Here is a 19,686-nt window from a genome sequence, read left to right on the forward strand (position 1 = left end):
AAGGAGTGTCTAACAAGGACTGTCTAATAAAAGGACTGTCTAATACAAGGAGTGTCTAACACAAGGAGTGTCTGTCTAACACAAGGAGTGTCTGTCTAACACAAGGAGTGTCTGTCTAACACAAGGAGTGTCTAACACAAGGAGTGTCTAATACAAGGACTGTCTAATACAAGGACTGTCTAACACAAGGAGTGTCTAATACAAGAACTGTCTAACACAAGGAGTGTCTAACACAAGGAGTGTCTAACACAAGGAGTGTCTAACACAAGGACTGTCTAATACAAGGAGTGTCTAACACAAGGAGTGTCTAACACAAGGAGTGTCTAACACAAGGAGTGTCTAACACAAGGAGTGTCTAACACAAGGAGTGTCTGTCTAACACAAGGAGAGTCTGTCTAACACAAAGAGTGTCTGTCTAACACAAGGAGTGTCTGTCTAACACAAGGAGTGTCTAATACAAGGAGTGTCTAACACAAGGAGTGTCTAACACAAGGAGTGTCTAATACAAGGACTGTCTAATAAAAGGACTGTCTAATACAAGGAGTGTCTAACACAAGGAGTGTCTGTCTAACACAAGGAGTGTCTGTCTAACACAAGGAGTGTCTGTCTAACACAAGGAGTGTCTGTCTAACACAACGAGTGTCTGTCTAACACAAGGAGTGTCTGTCTAACACAAGGAGTGTCTGTCTAACACAAGGAGTGTCTGTCTAACACAAGGAGTGTCTAATACAAGGACTGTCTAATACAAGGACTGTCTAATACAAGGACAGTCTAACACAAGGACTGTCTAAAACAAGAACTGTCTAACACAAGGAGTGTCTAACACAAGGAGTGTCTAACACAAGGAGTGTCTAACACAAGGAGTGTCTAATACAAAGAGTGTCTAACACAAGGAGTGTCTAACACAAGGAGTGTCTAATACAAGGAGTGTCTGTCTAACACAAGGAGTGTCTAACACAAGGAGTGTCTAACACAAGGAGTGTCTAACACAAGGAGTGTCTAACACAAGGACTGTCTAATACAAGGAGTGTCTAACACAAGGAGTGTCTAACACAAGGAGTGTCTAACACAAGGAGTGTCTAACACAAGGAGTGTCTAACACAAGGAGTGTCTGTCTAACACAAGGAGAGTCTGTCTAACACAAAGAGTGTCTGTCTAACACAAGGAGTGTCTGTCTAACACAAGGAGTGTCTAATACAAGGAGTGTCTAACACAAGGAGTGTCTAACACAAGGAGTGTCTAATACAAGGACTGTCTAATACAAGGAGTGTCTAACACAAGGAGTGTCTGTCTAACACAAGGAGTGTCTGTCTAACACAAGGAGTGTCTAACACAAGGAGTGTCTAACACAAGTAGTGTCTAATACAAGGAGTGTCTAACACAAGGAGTGTCTAACACAAGGAGTGTCTAACACAAGGAGTGTCTGTCTAACACAAGGAGTGTCTGTCTAACACAAGGAGTGTCTAACACAAGGAGTGTCTAACACAAGTAGTGTCTAATAAAAGGAGTGTCTAACACAAGGAGTGTCTAACACAAGGAGTGTCTGTCTAACACAAGGAGTGTCTGTCTAACACAAGGAGTGTCTAACACAAGGAGTGTCTAACACAAGGAGTGTCTGTCTAATACAAGGACTGTCTAATACGAGGACTGTCTAATACAAGGAGTGTCTAACACTAGGAGTGTCTAACACAAGGAGTGTCTGTCTAACAAAAGGAGTATCTAATACAAGGAGTGTCTAACACAAGGAGTGTCTAACACAAGAAGTGTCTAATACAAGGACTGTCTAATACAAGGACTGTCTAATACAAGGAGTGTCTAACACAAGGAGTGTCTAATACAAGGAGTGTCTAACACAAGGAGTGTCTGTCTAACACAAGGAGTGTCTAATACAAGGAGTGTCTAACACAAGGAGTGTCTAACACAAGAAGTGTCTAATACAAGGACTGTCTAATACAAGGACTGTCTAATACAACGAGTGTCTAACACAAGGAGTGTCTAATACAAGGAGTGTCTGTCTAACACAAGGAGTGTCTGTCTAACACAAGGAGTGTCTGTCTAACACAAGGAGTGTCTAATACAAGGAGTTTCTAACACAAGGAGTGTCTAACACAAGGAGTGTCTAATACAAGGAGTGTCTAATAAAAGGACTGTCTAATACAAGGAGTGTCTAACACAAGGAGTGTCTGTCTAACACAAGGAGTGTCTGTCTAACACAAGGAGTGTCTGTCTAACACAAGGAGTGTCTAATACAAGGACTGTCTAATACAAGGACTGTCTAACACAAGGACTGTCTAACACAAGGACTGTCTAACACAAGGAGTGTCTAACACAAGGAGTGTCTGTCTAACACAAGGAGTGTCTGTCTAACACAAGGAGTGTCTAATACAAGGAGTGTCTAACACAAGGAGTGTCTAACACAAGGAGTGTCTAACACAAGGAGTGTCTGTCTAACACAAGGAGTGTCTAACACAAGGAGTGTCTAACACAAGTAGTTTCTAATACAAGGAGTGTCTGTCTAACACAAGGAGTGTCTGTCTAACACAAGGAGTGTCTAACACAAGGAGTGTCTAACACAAGGAGTGTCTGTCTAACACAAGGAGTGTCTGTCTAACACAAGGAGTGTCTAACACAAGGAGTGTCTAACACAAGGAGTGTCTAACACAAGGAGTGTCTAACACAAGGAGTGTCTAATACAAGGAGTGTCTAACACAAGGAGTGTCTAATACAAGGAGTGTCTAATACAAGGAGTGTCTGTCTAACACAAGGAGTGTCTGTCTAACACAAGGAGTGTCTGTCTAACACAAGGAGTGTCTAACACAAGGAGTGTCTAACACAAGGACTGTCTAATAAAAGGACTGTCTAATACAAGGAGTGTCTAACACAAGGAGTGTCTGTCTAACACAAGGAGTGTCTGTCTAACACAAGGAGTGTCTGTCTAACACAAGGAGTGTCTAACACAAGGAGTGTCTAATACAAGGACTGTCTAATACAAGGAGTGTCTAACACAAGGACTGTCTAAAACAAGAACTGTCTAACACAAGGAGTGTCTAACACAAGGAGTGTCTAACACAAGGAGTGTCTAACACAAGGAGTGTCTAATACAAGGAGTGTCTAACACAAGGAGTGTCTAATACAAGGAGTGTCTAACACAAGGAGTGTCTGTCTAACACAAGGAGTGTCTGTCTAACACAAGGAGTGTCTAACACAAGGAGTGTCTAACACAAGGAGTGTCTGTCTAATACAAGGACTGTCTAATACAAAGACTGTCTAACACAAGGAGTGTCTAACACAAGGAGTGTCTAACACAAGGAGTGTCTAACACAAGGAGTGTCTGTCTAACACAAGGAGTGTCTAATACAAGGAGTTCTAACACAAGGAGTGTCTAACACAAGAAGTGTCTAATACAAGGACTGTCTAAAACAAGGAGTGTCTAACACAAGGAGTGTCTGTCTAACACAAGGAGTGTCTGTCTAACACAAGGAGTGTCTAACACAAGTAGTGTCTAATAAAGGAGTGTCTAACACAAGGAGTGTCTAACACAAGGAGTGTCTGTCTAACACAAGGAGTGTCTGTCTAACACAAGGAGTGTCTGTCTAACACAAGGAGTGTCTAACACAAGGAGTGTCTAATACAAGGAGTGTCTAATACAAGGACTGTCTAACACAAGGACTGTCTAACACAAGGACTGTCTAACACAAGGAGTGTCTAACACAAGGAGTGTCTGTCTAACACAAGGAGTGTCTGTCTAACACAAGGAGTGTCTAATACAAGGAGTGTCTAACACAAGGAGTGTCTAACACAAGGAGTGTCTAATACAAGGACTGTCTAATAAAAGGACTGTCTAATACAAGGAGTGTCTAACACAAGGAGTGTCTAACACAAGGAGTGTCTAATACAAGGACTGTCTAATACAAGGAGTTTCTAACACAAGGACTGTCTAACACAAGGACTGTCTAACACAAGGAGTGTCTAACACAAGGAGTGTCTGTCTAACACAAGGAGTGTCTGTCTAACACAAGGAGTGTCTAATACAAGGAGTGTCTAACACAAGGAGTGTCTAACACAAGGAGTGTCTAATACAAGGACTGTCTAATAAAAGGACTGTCTAATACAAGGAGTGTCTAACACAAGGAGTGTCTAACACAAGGAGTGTCTGTTTAACACAAGGAGTGTCTGCCTAACACAAGGAGTGTCTAACACAAGGAGTGTCTAACACAAGGAGTGTCTGTCTAACACAAGGAGTGTCTTCTAACACAAGGAGTGTCTAACACAAGGAGTGTCTAATACAAGGACTGTCTAAAACAAGAACTGTCTAACACAAGGAGTGTCTAACACAAGGAGTGTCTAACACAAGGAGTGTCTGTCTAATACAAGGAGTGTCTGTCTAACACAAGGAGTGTCTAATACAAGGAGTGTCTAATACAAGGAGTGCCTAACACAAGGAGTGTCTGTCTAACACCAGGAGTGTCTGTCTAACACCAGGAGTGTCTAACACAAGTAGTTTCTAATACAAGGAGTGTCTAACACAAGGAGTGTCTAACATAAGGAGTGTCTAACACAAGGAGTGTCTAACACAAGGAGTGTCTAACACAAGGAGTGTCTGTCTAACACAAGGAGTGTCTGTCTAACACAAGGAGTGTCTGTCTAACACAAGGAGTGTCTAACACAAGGAGTGTCTAACACAAGAAGTGTCTAATACAAGGAGTGTCTAATACAAGGAGTGTCTAACACAAGGACTGTCTAATACAAGGAGTGTCTAACACAAGGAGTGTCTGTCTAACACAAGGAGTGTCTGTCTAACACAAGGAGTGTCTAACACAAGGAGTGTCTGACACAAGAAGTGTCTAATACAAGTAGTGTCTAATACAAGGAGTGTCTAACACAAGGAGTGTCTAACACAAGGAGTGTCTAACACAAGGAGTGTCTAACACAAGAAAAAAATGATAAGGAAAAAACTTTTGTAGAATGAGGAACAATATTAACATGTTTCAAGAGAAGAAAAGACACCATATCCACTGAATTACAGAATGCTGCTTTTAAAACAAGGGAAGTCCAAAAGAGAAAAGTTAGCATGATGGCAGCAGAGGGCCTGAGGAGATGTCTGGGTGGCTAAGATGCATGCTGTCCTTGCAGAGGAGTGAAGTGCAAACCCCAGCACACCAGGCAGGCAGGTTACGACTGCCTGCAACTCCAGTTTCAGGGTATATCTGGCCTCTGTGGGCACACAGCCACGGGTGTAGATGCACATAAACATATACATATAAGGAAATTAAATCCTATTTTAAAATGTCTACAGAAAGAAAATGACAGAAGGTTAAAGTTAAGAAACAATCTTAAGAAGTAGAATGAGAAAGAAAAGGGGGGCTAGGAAAGGGGGAGCAGATCTGCAGACCAGACGAGATCATCAGAAACACAGAGGAAACTAAGGGATTAACTGTAGAAGACTTCCTAGAGCACAAGTCTAGAGATCTCAGAGACTCAAATGTGGTGTGGCACCGTTATCTGAGCAGTTTGGTTGTAACAAAAGATGCTACGCTCTCCCAGTTTCAAATAAAGCATCAAGAGCAGCAATGGAACAGAATGGCTTAAAACTCACACCCGAGGGGCAAAGATGAGGAAGCCACAGGTAACTCCTGTGCTCAGCCCAGCACTCAGGGAACAGAGGCAGGAGGATCTCTGTGAGTTCAAGGCCAGCCTGGGTTACAGAGTGAGTTCCAGACAGCCAGGGCTGTATAGTGAGGACTTGTCTTGAAACAGAAACACTGCTCAGAGATAACAAATGGCAGTCGCCTATCACTTGCTGCTTAGCCAGACTGGAAAACCTGTCAGCTGAGTGGAGGTGGAAGGAGGGATTTTCCCAGAAGCCTAGAAGCTGGAATTCATCTAACAGGGAAGCAAATGGGGGTCTAACATTAGACAAACGTGAAGGAAAGCCTGGAATAGGGACACACACACACACACACACACACACACACACATGATTTGACTATGAATAATGCTTAAAATAATGTTCATATAGGTAAGAAGTCATCAGCATTGAATGCTCGTGTAACTGAAATCAGACCTAATGACCTGGGGCAAGAGGTAGATGGAGGAAGGGCGGGGCTGTGTCTTCATCACTGAGCAGATGCAGGAATAGCAAAGCCAGCACGGCATTTAGACTATGGGAACAAACTGGGACGCTCACTGGGGGTGAGTGAAGACAGGGTGACAGTCAGGGGCTGCTGTTTCTCGTAATTGTGACAACGTTTAACTCATGATAAAGACAGGGAAACAAAAAGGTAAAAGTGTGAATCACAACCCTGCCTTTGTCTACCACAAAACAGTAACAATTATGTAGCTGTGTTTGCTTCAAGGCACAGGTCTCACAAATACCAGGCACATGCTCAAAAACAGAGACATACACCCAGTTCAAGGGCAAGGTCCTATAATTACAAGACAAGCTTTTCTGCCTTCAAAGATATTAAAATACAGCCCGGCTGCCCGAAGAGTCTGGGGTCCTCCTAACACTGTTCATCAGAACAGGCCGGACTGTGCACCTGCTGAGACCCACGACTAAGAGGGAGTGGGGAGACAGAGAGAGGTGCCTGTGTGTTCCCGTCATATTGCTTCAGCGGTATTCATCATAGACATGATGGTTTCTAGAGGCCATGGTTTCTAGAGAACCTCTGGGCTGAAGTCAGGAAAGGAGTGAAGGCTGCCAAGAGAAGCTGGGAGGATACCTGAACAATCATTAGGAGGAAGCTGCCCCATGATAGTGCCCAGGGATGGAGAGACCTTGTGAGGGAGAAACTCCTTTTATGGACCTGACAATTTGTTCTACTTCCATGACAGCTAAGAAACAACGATTAGTTTTGCCTTTTCCTTGGGAAAATAGATGGAACTGCCACCAACAAGCAATGCACGTCCCTTCCTCGCACGTAACTTAGAGCCAACCACATGATAAAAAGAGTTAGCCCATCCCGTTCACAGGACAGTTCAGAAGACGAAGTAGGTCATTTCTATGAAGCAGCAAGGGCATCGCCTTGTCCACTGCAAGCCTGGGTAAATGTAAGTCACTGTAAGATAAGATACAGGACAAACATTTTCACCAGTGTGCTGTGGAAAGCTGCACTCTGCCCAGAAATGGCTTGTGTACTGATTAAATAATTCTGCAAGAGGTCAAAAGGGGGCCTCTTCCCCTCAGCACCCCAATGAGGAAATGAGGTTATATTTAGATCAAACTACCCCCAACTGGGGGAAGAAAGCCATGCATGGATACCATTATGGGTCATCACTTCACCCTGGAGAAGAAGTGAGTCAGACTCTTCCCACCGAGGGAACAAGTTGCCCTGCGTCGTCTAACTGAGCTGATGCCAGTACTTCTATGTTCTGACTTGGTTTCGGTGAGCCAGACCTGGACAGTCCCTATAAGCAGGACAGTTCAGAGGAACCCTGAATTCATATACCAAAGTACAGATGCTTCTCAACTTATGATAAGTACATGAAAATATTTTAAGCTGAAAATAGATTTGCCCCATCTAGGCCTTCAGAACATCCCTGAGTAACAACAACACAACCCAGTGTCTCTGCGTATCTCGTCACCACAGGGCTGCGTGGGAACAATGCAGCTGGTCAACAACGCTCTGGAAAGAGTGGAACGATGTGGCACCGCTCAAGAAAGGAGTCCAAACTCAAACCTCAAAGTATGGTTTTGACATCACACGAACTGAACTGCTTTTAACATCATTACATGGTCAAATAATCCCAGGTTTAGCCGTCGTAAGTATGAGGACTCATTTCACTGGTCAACTTAATGCAATCTACAACAAACGGGAGGGTGTACCTCCTGGTGGGTCTATGAGGGATCTCCAGAAAGGATTGACTGAAGGGAGAAACCCCTCCCTTGAAGTAAGCAGCATCTTCTGACCGGTGACCCAGAGAGAGAGAGAGAGACAGAGAGAGACAGAGACAGAGACAGACAGAGAGACAGACAGAGACAGACAAACAGACAGACAGACAGACACACACACACAGATAAAGAGAGAGAAGGCCAAGGAGAGAGCAGCCCTGCAAGTCTCGCACCCTGATGTTGAGTGTGCCCACCCAATTGCTTTTCTTCCTGCTGCTGTATCCTTTCCTGATAACCAAATCCAGCTTCTTCTGCCTTCCAACATGGACTAAAGATCAGCTTCTCTAAGAGTCTCCAGGCCTTTGGCACCAAACAAGGACTGCAGAGACACTCGGCCTTGTGGAATATGCAGCTACTGGCTGCTCAGCCTTTCCAGAACACAGACTGCTCCTCTTGTACCAGCAAACCCATCAGGTAAGCCAATCTTCTGAATTCCTCTTATTATATGTGTGTGTGTGTGTGTGTACACATATATGTATATATGCATAATACACACACACACACAATTAGTTCTGTTCCTATAGAGAACCCTGTCTCACACATTTAAATCAGGGTTATGTATATACTTCCTGGCTTTACCCATAGATGAGAAGATGATAAGATATTTGGGGATTTTAGCTCTCACTGTTTAGAAGCTTCTATTTGCTTCAAGAATCAGTTAAATTCTATTCCACAGAGGTAAATGCAAAAAAGAAATAGTGTGAGAGTTAGCTAGTAATAAGCCTGAGCTATTGGTCAAGCATTTATAATTCCTATTCAGCCTCTGAAAGCTTATTTGAGAACTAGCAGGTGGGAAAGAAACATCTGTTTACATATGGCATTCCAACATGTGGCACATAAAACCTGACCAAGTCTTTATAAAGATTCTAAGCACACAAAATAACAGAGTCAAGCACAGCTTCTTGGGTGGGTTCTGTTTCCTGACAATGAGCAGAGGCATGGCTCCTTTAAGAGGTTAGGCTTTTATTTCCACAGGAAATGAGAGGATATGGATTTATTCTGGGTTAAGGAAAATCAGGTTTGATTGAGGAAGATCCCCTGAAATCCTGACTGCAGACATAAAAAAAAAAATAAACCTGGAGAAACTGCAAGACATGTGCTATATATTTTACCCGCTTAAACACATAACAACAAATTAACTTTGGTTGACTTGTGTACAATGCACAGTCTATACTTGCATTAATGTATGCTACCTTTAAAAGCTTATGTATCATCCAAACGAGGGAACCAGATACCAAAAAAAAAACAAAAAAAAACAAAAAAAAAAAACAAATGGCCCAGGTAATCCAGCATCTCAAAATGCCTCTGTTGCAGTCTCTTTGAAGTTCTTCATCCAGAACAGCTTTAGGGCTGCTAGCTGAGGTGGACCAGCTCACAAACCACGCCAGCCAAGACTTAGCCATAATCCCAAATTTTCTTAGGGTCCCCCAAAGATTACTAGCATCCCAAATCTAGATAGTAGAGTAGTCTAGAGAGCTATATTCACATTCCCAAAAATAAATTATGAATGTTTCTAATCATTTAATGGGGTTGGTTACAAGTTATTATGGATAATAATCAGGAAAAAAGCTGAACAAAGGAGATTAGATGTAGGGATCTTGTTCTGAACGTAAAAGGGGGATATAGAAAGGATAGGACAAAATGATAGACTATTGAATCTACTTTAAGCCAAAAACCAACTATTAATCTTACATATTTTACATTGGTATGAATTTTGACTTATTGATACAAATTTAAAGTTAATTTTGTTATACTGTTTGTATATTTCTATTCTTGTTTAGGGTATTATGTTTATGCAACTCATTTAAAAACATACAATTAAGAAATACAGATTATGCAGGGTGGGGTGGGGAAGGTGGGGGCAGGAAGAATGGTGGGAAGAAAAGTGGACTGGAATATAAAATAAAATTAAAAACTAAATGTTTTAAAAACAAAAAAAGAAATACAGATTAAAAGTCATCTGTAATAGCAAACTTATAGTCATGTTAGTTAGGTTTTCAAAGTAATTCAGAGATATATTTCAGATGAATATGTAATCTTCAAACACTTCAAAGACCTACAGAATATGGCATTTAAAATGTTTTGAGAACTTAGACTTTTCAAGACAGTGAGGCAAGTCTGTTCTTGGCAGCACCAATTTATTTCAGAGAAGATAATGGGCACCAGAGAAACTCTGTATGAAGCTTGTTTACTTTATGCCAAAAAACTAGCCAAAGGGGAAAAAACTGCCCTTGCCTCAGTTGCTGACAATATACTGTCCAAACTGGACCAGCAGGATACAAGAAAGATGACTGCTGAACTTTGCCAAGACAAGGTAAGACAGTCCTTCAAAATTCCCTGATTCACAGGAAAGTCTGCCAGACATGCTAGGCCTGTAGGCCAGAGATGGATGCCCCAGCATTACAGAGGAGCTTTGGGTGATTGTCTAGGGAGCCAGCTGTTTCAGTCATTTCTTAGTTTTGGAAGTTGATTTCTCTATACTTTCTGTTCACTCAGGTAATATTATTTCCTTCTCAGGTCTTTGATGCAATTGAAGACTAGATAGTTATAGCTTTCTTTAGTTATGATAAAAGATAAATTAGGTATAAAACTTTGGACACATAAAGATAAGCTTGATAATAGAACATATTATCTAATTTTGCCAAATACAAATAGACTTGATATTGTAACTGGAATTTTTACTTGATAACTGTTTTGTTATAATCTTATTATGTTACAGTTAAAATCTTCCTTTTAAATTAGACAAAATTGGGGAAATGCTATGGAATAATCCTCTTGTACACTGTAAAGATTTGTCACTTGACTTGGTTTTATAAAATGTTGATTGGATAGTAGCCAGGAAGGTTGGGCAACCAAACTAAAGATGAAGGGAAGGAGAAGGGAGGAGTCAGGAGTCACCACCTAGACACAGAGGGAGCAGGAGATGAATGTGCCAAGCCACGTGGGAAAATATAGATAGAAATATCTAAGAGTTAGCTAGTAACAAGCCTGAGCTATTGGCTGAGAATTTATAATTCATATTCATCCCCTGAGTCAGTTATTTGGGATCAGGTAGTGGGGATAAGAAACTTCTGTTTACACACTTGCTCCCTTTTTTATGAGTGGTCTTCATGTGTAGCCCAGGCTGGCCTTAAGCTCAGAATCCTCCTACCTCACTCCAAACCAGTGAAATTATGGTGTGCACTACCATTCCTGGTGTGGGCACAGCACCCAGTGCAGGCAGAGAACCTACTGGCTTTTATCTAGATCTGGACTATTCTTTCTTAGAAAACTTAGCTACTGAAGGCACTGGTTAGAGACTCCTTGTAAGAGGGACCCTGGAGGAGTTGCCTTCATTAGACTGGCCTGTAGCCATGTCTGTGCAACATTTTCTTGATTCCTAATTGGTGGAGGAATGTCCAGGCCACTGTGGCTGGTGCTCTAAACAGGTGGTCCTGGGAAGTATAAGAAAGGCAGCTGAATGGACGCCTGGATACAAGCCAGCGTGGAGTGCTCGCTCATGGTCTCTGCTTTGGCTTTTGTAGGGTTAAGCCAGCCCCTTTAGGGGGCGGGTTTGCCTCGGGCGAATGCGTATGAATAAATTGGGCGTGCGGGAGGCAGCTCCTCCCTTTTCCTGCCTCCTGTGAAAACAGCTGCGCGGGAACCTTGGTTCTGTAAGTTTATTTAAACATTAAAGCTGTATATATTCTTTAATATCAGCCTTGCATTTATTTACGCCGGTACATTTGGCGCCTGCCCCGTGGGGCGTTGTGGATACCCACCCCAAAATCGGAGGCTCCTGGGGGTGACCGCTCCCAGTGGCACCTCCCCCCTGGAGGTCTCCCTGGGTGCGTGGCACCTTGCCGGTCCTACTACGGCTGCGGACGCAGCTGAGATTCTGAGCGACTCGATCTTTCCTGATGCCTGCTAAAAAGTCAAACGGGACGAGAGTATTAGCACTCCCCGGCCCCGCCCTGACTGACAGTGGCACAAGCGCCTCTGTAACAGCGTGATCAGTCCCTGTTCCCCTCCCACCTCTGCCGGCCAGCGCTCGGGTCACGTGACAGCGGCCCTGTGAGCCGGCTAAAACACGCCGGCATCCCTTTGATTTGTTCACTTTGGCAGCTTTTCTCTCTGTTCACTTTCTGGCCCAATTGTTATTTATCAGCCTGGTGTCTGCTCCAATTTTTGTTTTTGAGTCATTTATTTCAGACTTAGGCCACGTGGACTCAAGTGGACTCTTTCGCCACCACTGGCAGGAACCGGTCATTGCAGGTAAAAGAATTTTTTCTTTTATAAATAAAATGTCTGAGAACGTGACTGTTTTAGATTTTCATAGCTTTTTTGAGTGTACCATGTGGGAGATTTTACAAGAGGTGTCTATCACCCCACATCTATGGATATTTCTGGGATTCGTAATTTTCCTTAGCACTATGTGGTTTGATAATAGGAAAATGATGAAGTCTCTTAAGGCAGAGGTTGAACGTTTAAAAACTATTGAGAATGACAACAATCTTCTCAAGAATCAGTTTGAAGTTCTCCAGGAAGAAAACAGATCTTTGTTTCACATGACTCGGTTAACTGAGCAAAATTTAGAAAAGGTACAGGCTGATGTTAAGGAGAAATTCATTACTATGGAAGAAGAAACAGCTGAATTAGATGGTAAGTTCCAGCAGTCCCTTTCTGTAGGAACTGAAACATTAACTGAGAGAATCAAAACTGCTGAATGTGACAATCGAATTTTGTCTAAAGCTTATGACAGATTGGCAGAAAGATTGTCAATACAAGAAGGCACAGTTTATGCCATAAAAATTAGGTCTAAAAATGACAAGTTATCTCTAATGGACAAATTTCACACTTTAAAATCCTCAATGAAGGTTTTGGAACATAATTCTTGACAGGAGATTCAGACATTGCAATAAACAATGGTGAATAGAATTGAAAAGACTGAGGAATTTCTAAATTCTGATGAAGAAGAGCAAAGGGTAGAAAGGCAAATTTTAACTACATCTGTGGATAAATCCCTCCGGGACAATTTCCACGAAGCTCTACATGCCTTTCCAGTAATAACAACAGAAAAGGTGATTGGTGCCAGAAACCCTAGGGTCATCAAGGAAGATACATGGGAGCCTGTCCGTATGAATGATCTCAAAGAAATTAAACAGGCCATCATGTCTTTTGGGATGCACGCCTCTTTTGTTAAAGAGATGCTAAAATCTTGGGCCATAACAAGCAGAGCAACCCCCTCGGACTGGCTCCAGCTGAGCTCAGCGGTCCTTGAGAGTGGACCGCAATTGAAATGGAAATGCTTATTCAGGCAAGAGGCTAGACTTTTAGAACAACAGGAAAAGGCGAAGGGAATTGACATTTCCCTAGATAAAATTCTAGGTGAAGGGCTCTTTTCTGACCCTCAGGAACAAGCTAATTTGGATGAAAACACACTCTCCATGTGTACTACAGCATTCTTAAGGGCTTGGGACAGGGTACAAGACCCAGGACAGAGAATGGAATCATTTGTCAGAGTTAAACAGGGTCAGAGAGAACCCTTTAGTGACTTTTTACAAAGACTAACTAAGGCTGTACAAATAGGGATATCTGACCCAGAAGTAAGACATATAATGATTGAGTCTTTGGCTTACGAAAATGCAAATGTGGAATGCAAAAAGATCTTGGGGCCTTTAAAGTTCAGATCAGCACCCTTAAAAGAATAGGTCTTGCATACAATGAATGTTGACACATTTGACTATGGCACTGAAGCATGGGTAGAAGAAGCAATTTCCAATGGTAAAAGGAGACACCAGAATACCAAATGTTTTAATTGTGGCAAAATGGGTCATATGAAAAGGAATTGTAAACAACGGATTTTCAGAAATAATAATAATAATGCATCTTCTAGAAATAACAGAAATAGAAGGACTCAGCCTTCAGGTTTATGTAGAAGATGTGGAAAAGGCAGACATTGGACAAATGAAGGCAGGTCTACAAGGGATAGACAAGGCAACCTGATACAGATGGGAAACGTGAGAGGGGGTCCTCACAGGCCCCCATGGCAAACATGGTTCAGTCATTTCCAGTTTCTGCAGAGAAGATGCCTCGTCAGGACAATTAGGAAACCACATGCCTACTGTTACAAGCAATAGTGATCAGAAAGATGAGTTATGTGTGTTTTGGCAACCTTCTATAAATGATCAAAGACCTAAGCTGAGAGTGTGTGTAAATGGCATTTTTATTACTGGCCTGCTGGACACAGGTGCTGATGTAAGTATCATTACCCCAGAATCTTGGCATCCATATTGGCCTCTTCAGAATGTAAATGTTCAGCTCCTGGGAATTGGAACCCTATCTTGAGTAAGGCAGAGCACGAGATGGGTTGAATGTATAGGGCCAGAGGGACAAATAGGAAAATTAAGGCCATATGTAGCCAATATTGCAATGAATTTATGGGGTCGTGACCTATTACAACAATGGAATACCCAAATTAACATTCCTGCTACTTCTCGAGCCTATATTTCTGAGAATAATATTAAAAGATATTACAAACAGAGAAAACCGGCCATTCGGGCTGTGCAAGAACAAGCAATTGATGTCCCTTCAGAGATACCAACAGCCTTGCCTCTAAAATGGTTGACTGAGAAACCAATATGGACAAAGCAATGGCCTTTAGCTGAGGAAAAGTTACAGGCCTTAGAACAGCTGGTACAAGAACAACTAGATGCTGGACATATAGAAGAATCTACCAGCCCTTGGAATTCTCCTGTATTTGTGGTTAAGAAAAAATCAGGTAAATGGAGAATGGTGACAGATCTCAGGGCCATCAACAAGGTTATTCAACCTATGGGCCCTCTGCAATCTGGAATTCCTTTGCCCTCTTTATTACCAAAAGGATGGCCTCTCATAGTTATTGATTTAAAGGATTGTTTTTTCATTATACCTTTGCAAAAAGAAGACAGAGAAAAATTTGCCTTCACAATGCCTACTTATAACAATTCTCAACCTTCGAGGAGGTACCATTGGGCCGTCCTCCCCCAGGGTATGTTAAATAGCCCCTCCCTGTGCCAATATTTTGTGAACCAACCATTGCAAATAATATGCAAGAAATTTCCCAAATCTATAGTATACCATTACATGGACGACATTTTGTTATCCGATTCAAACATAGATACCTTGAACAGACTGTTTGAAGAAATACAGATACTTTTACCCAAATGGGGATTGCAAATTGCTCCTGAAAAGATTCAGAAGGGAGATTCTGTTAATTATTTAGGTTATAGAATAGGTTTGCAAAAAATTAAGACACAAAAGGCACAAATTCGGAGAGATCGCCTATGGACTCTTAATGACTTTCAAAGACTGTTAGGAGACATTTCCAGTCTACGACCAGCTATTGGGATAACACCTGATCTAATAATTCATTTGAACAAAACCTTGGATGGTGATAAAGATTTAAACAGTCCCAGAGAATTAACAGCTGAAGCAGAAAAGGAACTGACAATGATTGAGAAGAAATTACAACAGGCACATGTGGACAGAGTGAATCCAGAGCTCAATTGTATTCTCATCATATTACCATCAAAAATTTCTCCTACAGGAATTTTAATGCAGAGAGATGATATTATCTTGGAATGGATCTTTTTACCACATAAACCAAGCAAGAAACTGAAAACTTATGTGGAAAAAGTCTCTGAGTTAATTATAAAAGGCAAGCTGAGACTTTGTCAACTAGCAGGCATAGACCCAGCAGAACTTATAGTGCCTTTCACTGCTGATGAACTAAAGAAATTATGGGAAGATAATGAACCATGGCAAAGAGCTTGTGCTAATTTTTTGGGAGACATTAATAACAACTATCCAAAAAGCAAGCAGCTTAACTTCATAAAGAGAACTTCTTGGATCCTTCCTCAAATCGTCCATGATGCTCCAATAACTGGAACCTGTACATTCTATACTGATGCCAATAAATCAGGGAAGGCAGGTTACAAATCAGAAGACTTGGGTAAGGTGGAACAAAGTCCTTATGATTCTGTTCAGAAGGCAGAATTATATGTCATTCTTATGGTACTAAGAGACTTTAAAGAACCTATTAATATAGTTATTGATTCACAATATGCAGAAAGAGTTATTTTACATATTGAAACTGCTGAATTTATACCTGATGATACAGAACTAACCTCATTGTTTATCCAGGTCCAAGATTTGATCAGGAACAGGCTTTGCCCTATGTACATAACACACATCCAATCCCATACGGGTCTGCCAGGTCCTCTAGCACAAGGTAATGCAGAAATTGATCAATTACTGATTGGTAGTGTGCTACAAGCCTCTGAATTTCATAAAAAACATCATGTTAATAGCAAAGGTTTGAAGAAAGAGTTTTCTATTACATGGCAACAAGCTAAGGAGATTGTAAAGAAATGCCCTACCTGCTCTTTCTATAACCAAACGCCACTGCCTGCAGGGGCTAATCCGAAGGGCACCCATAGGAATGAAATCTGGCAGATGGATGTGTTCCACTTTGCAGAATTTGGCAAATTGAAGTATGTTCATCACACCATTGACACTTATTCAGGCTTTCAGTGGGCAACTGCTTTAAGTTCAGAAAAAGCTGATTCAGTAATCACTCATTTATTAGAAGTCATGGCTATCATGGGTATACCTACACAAATAAAGACAGATAATGGTCCTGCTTATGTCTTTAGGAAAATGAAACGGTTTTTTGATTATTACAATATCAAGCATGTTACAGGTATACCATACAATCCTACAGGTCAAGCAGTCATAGAAAGATCAAATCTAACTATAAAGGATATGTTGAGCAAACAGAAAGGGGTGGAAAACACCCCCAGAAATAGGTTACATAATGGTTTGTTAACCTTGAATTTTCTCAACGCTAATGAGAAGGGAACGATGGCTGCAGAAAGACATTAGATAATGGAAAAGTCTGCTGAACTAAATCAACCAGTTTATTTCAAGGATTTGCTGACCTCACAATGGAAGCCAGGAGATGTGCTGCGTTGGGGAAGGGGTTTTGCTCTTATCTCCACAAGTGAGGAAAAATTATGGATACCGTCAAAATTAATAAAGGTTCGGTTTGAAGAAGAGAAGTCACTTGGAAAAGATAAATAACAATTCATTCACAAGGATGGCAAGCATACTGAGGGTAAGGTTTACAGATCGGTTGGGGGCAGGGCTCTTTTCTTATCTCCACAGGAAAATACTTATCTTCAAAGAATTTAAGGGACCCTGAATATTTAATTACTGATGGATGGAAAATAGTTACGACCCACTAAGTACAACAATAAAATTCTATACATACTGTAAGTATTGATTTTTTATATATATTTATATGTTTTATTGAACACTTCTTTACAAATGTGTAGAGCTGGTTTTGGAGTTGGACTATGGCTCAGTCCCTCTTCAATTCCAAGCCTGTTGATAAGAGATATATCAGAGTTTCTGTCTCAGGTCAGGAGCCATGAAATGGGATAGAATAAGAATAATTTTATACTTGATAAACTTTCTTTGCCTTTCCTCATATCTGTGTCTTTCTTTATATGTTAGTATATGTCCTTGTTGTTAATGTTTAAATTTTCCATAACAAGCAACATATTTTCCTACAGTAATCTTTGAAGTTTCCAGGATGAAGATGGGGCCCCACAACATCAACTCAATCTGGTTTTTATGACGTCATGAATTTTTTTTTAAGTTCTAATATTAGACCTGCTTTTTGGTACCAACTGCAGGAGACAATTTCGAATGATGTACATTTTTGACAACACTCTGGCTGGACATTCTCAAAACGCTCATAGACTAGTTATAATTTTCTTAAGTCAAAGGTTAATTTGGGAATTTTACCATCATTTGCTTTCACAGGGGCCCCTAAGAAGAACGTCACCCCCATGTCAGCTAGAAGCAATCTAAGAGGATGATGTCCCCTCTCCCAACAGAGGTTAGGGACCTCTGTTAGAGGTTGCCCACAGGGTTAAGGACATCTTTAAGTGGTTGGTTTAGGGTTGAGGGGATGGAGAGATATTGTATGGAATTAGGGGTATATTCAAAAAAAGGGGGGATTAACTGGTTTGATGGGATGATTGGTATTTGTGACTTACTGTTTTTAGAAAATTATATTGGTACTGTTTCTTGTATATTGATATATTGAATATTGAATGTGAGTGTTCCTACCTCTATTTTTGTATAAGAGTATGCTTATATTGTATGAATACATCTATCATATCACAATGTAAATTTCTACCTCTGATACTATTTATGTAATAACATTGTTTACATTTGATATGTAATGACATTGTTTACAGGTGAAGATCATTGTCTTCATATATTGCACAGTTGTTTATTCTCTTAGTTTTCAAATTAGATAGGTATTGAGAATTATATGTTTGTCATATTTATTTTTAGGTTAATCAGGTCTTTTAGATACATAGAGATTATATTTAGTATAGATAGTATAATCTTCAGCCTCTTTGAAGAGCTGTAGAAAATGGCCTTTAATCTAACCTAGAATTCTGTGCCTATGAGACACAATTACTCCTGGCAACACCACTCTACTCCCGAGAGAACGTTGAGCACCAAAGACACTCCACTGGGAGCTTGTCTTCTTGGCAGAACTGGCCTTTGGGTTAAGAAAAGCCCATACCTGAACTACTGACTAAGATATGAAACAGGATTGTCTTATCTTGCCAAGACAGGGTAGGATAATTCTAAGAAAGTTCCTTGCATTTGATAATGGTATGTCAGTTATGTTAGGCCTTAGCCAAAGTTGGTTGACTCAACATTGCAAACGAGACTTTGGGTGATTGCCCAGGTAGTCAGTTGTCTCTGTCATTTGTTGCACATTTTGGATATCTCTCATTTGTTAAGTAATATTTATTCCCTTCTCAGATCTTTGATGGAGTTGAAGATTATTTAATTGTAGTTACTCTCTACATTATTTAGACTAAAACTTTTGTTCTCAATATTGTTTGTTATATTTATCATTTGTTATTATTGTTTATAGTTATATTTGGTTTAGTTCTGTCTTATTTAGACAAAAGGGGAAGATGTAGGGTTAAGCCAGCCCCTTTAGGGGGCGGGTTTGCCTCGGGCGAATGCGTATGAATAAATCGGGCGTGCGGGAGGGGGCTCCTCCCTTTTCCTGACTCCTGTGAAAATGGCGGCGCGGGAACCTTGGTTCTGTAAGTTTATTTAAACATTAAAGCTGTATATATTCTTTAATATCAGCCTTGCATTTATTTACGCCGGTACAGGCTTTCCTTGAAGATGGGCTGTCACTTGGAAGTGGAAGATGAAACAAACCCTTTCCTCCCCATGTTATTTTTGGTCATGGTGTTTATCACAGCAACAGAGATGTGAACTAGAACAGGTAAATATCATGACTTCCCAAGATTACCCAAGTGTCTGTCCATCAGGAGGGAAGTAAACCAGAAAGGAAGCATGCTCGCGGCAAAGTGCATTTTGCAGCCATTCACAGAGGTACTTGCAGTAACAAGGAGGCTTGTCTGTGTGACCTACTGCATGCAGCACAGGAGACTGCAAAGGGAGTAGGAATTCAGCCATGAAAAATACATTAAAAAGATTAGGAAGGAAATGTCAATATGTTAATCTCATTGCCTCTGGGTGGTGTAGAATTAGGAGTAATTTTTCGCATTCTTCTCAACTTTCTTCCAATCGCGTATCTATTACTTTTATAATCACATGCACCAAAAACCCCTGCACATTATTAAAAAAACATGTTGTAGGGATGAAATGTCTGGGAATATTTTAGTTCTCAAATGCATAACTGTAAGCTGTGGACATGAATATGG

General features: G+C 41.0%; 1 protein-coding gene across 1 annotated transcript in view; it reads right to left on the reverse strand.

Moving 5' to 3' along the window:
- The window catches only part of Cpped1 (calcineurin like phosphoesterase domain containing 1), a 142,895-nt gene that overhangs the window by 54,392 nt on the left and 68,817 nt on the right, over positions 1–19,686 (reverse strand). The gene's annotated exons all lie outside the window — the stretch shown is intronic.

The sequence above is a fragment of the Microtus pennsylvanicus genome, chromosome 11 (assembly GCF_037038515.1).
Source record: "Microtus pennsylvanicus isolate mMicPen1 chromosome 11, mMicPen1.hap1, whole genome shotgun sequence".
Lineage (NCBI taxonomy): Eukaryota > Metazoa > Chordata > Mammalia > Rodentia > Cricetidae > Microtus > Microtus pennsylvanicus.